Below are 1,830 nucleotides of genomic sequence, written 5' to 3'. Positions count from 1 at the left end.
ACCCAGCCCTCTTTCCTGCGTATGCAGGGGGTTAGACTCGATGATCTATTGAGGTCCCTTCCAACCCTAACATCTATGAATCTATAAATCTATGAAGAGCTCACTGGCCAAGTTTGTGAATGACACCAAGTTATGGGGGAGCATCGTCACACTTGAAGATAGACTATAGATACAGGCAGACCTAGGCAGGCTAGCAAGTTGGGCGGATCAGAATCTGATGAAGTCCAGTGTTGAAAAATATAAAGTGCTCCACGTTGGGACGAACCAACCTCAACATACATACAGGCTTGGTAGCACCAAGGCACTGACTAGCACCATGAATGAAAGGGACCTGGGGGTAATAATAGGCCACAGTATGAATATGAGCTGGCAGTGCAATGCTGTAGCCAATAGGGCAAATAATACTTTGGCATGCATCAATCGATGCATCTCCTGCAAAACCAAGGAGGTGTTTCTTCCCCTCTACTCAGGACTGGTGAGACTGCAGCTGGAGTACTGCATCCAGTTCTGGGCATCTCACTTTAACAAGGATGTGGACAAACTTGACAGAGTCCAAAGAATAGCCACCGGTATGATCAGAGTCTTACACAGCAAGCCATAGAAGGAAAGGGTGAGGGATCTGGGACTCTTCAGCCTGAGGAAAAGAAGGCTGAGAGGAGACGTGGTAGCAGCTTACCGCTACACTAGGGGAGTATACTAAGGGCTCAGTGAGCAACTGTTCACTAGGGCACTTGAGGGGAAAACCAGAAGTAATGGCAACAATCTCCTGGAAGATCAATTCAGGCTCAACATTAGGAAAAACTTCTTTACAGTCAGGGTGTCCAGACTGTGCAATAAACTCCCTCCAGAGGTGGTGAAATCACCTATCCTGGAAATCTTCAAGAGAAGACTAGACAGTCACCTTGCTGGGACAGCCAACCACCAGTTATCTTTCCTTCTTGGTGCAGGGGGCTGGACCCGATGATCTTCTGAGGTCCCTTCTGGCCTTGTAATCTGTGAATCTATGCTTCAACTTTCCTTCTTTCTATGCATTTTGCAATCTAGCTATAAAGTATTGATATAATTCACAACAACACTAAACAGTCATCCAGTGCTGGGTTTGCTTATCCATAAACATACATCGTTATCTCTAACAAGTTTTTATTTATGTAGTCTAGTGCAACTGCTGTACCTTCTTAGTTTCATTATGAAAGTAGCATAACAAATATGGGGGTGGGGAGGGGGGGCAATGGGAGCATCTTGGGGGAGGTGGGGTACAAAAATAGCAGCAAGTGCACTGCGAGCCCAGCAACATCTGCACCATTGGTAGCACAACCAATGATGCTTCTCCACACACTGCTGCTTCCCAGGGCACTCAGGTGTCCCGTTATGTGTCCACATTATGGGTTGCAAGAGTACATATATTTGAAGAAAATAAATGACAAGATTAAGACGTTTGAGTCCAGATTCTCTTCTACCTATTAGGCATCTAGATGGACCTAGGTGACTAAATGTGATTTTATACCACTAGGTTCAAGTTCTGAAAAATCCATTAGTGACTCTATTTTTGGAAGACACCATTTTAACCATAAGACTGAATCACAAAAAAAACAAACCAAACAAACCACTGAGAAGGAGTAGGACCACCCAGCTGCATTAATTTTTTTTTCAGGTAGTCAGGAATAAAATCATGCTTGCAGGCTTAAATGCACTTATATGCCCAGTAGGCAGAACAAAATCTGGTCCTTGGTTGTCAAAGCTTTGGCATGGCATGTTAGTAGCCTGAAAAATATATTGATCTCTCTCTCTCAGGTATATGATCAAATATTTATGACTGAAGTCAATGGGAAG

The sequence above is a fragment of the Alligator sinensis genome, unplaced genomic scaffold (genome assembly GCF_000455745.1).
Source record: "Alligator sinensis unplaced genomic scaffold, ASM45574v1 scaffold348_1, whole genome shotgun sequence".
NCBI classification, from domain to species: domain Eukaryota; kingdom Metazoa; phylum Chordata; order Crocodylia; family Alligatoridae; genus Alligator; species Alligator sinensis.
The sequence above is the reverse complement of the archived record's forward strand: the minus strand, read 5'-3'. Positions refer to the sequence as shown.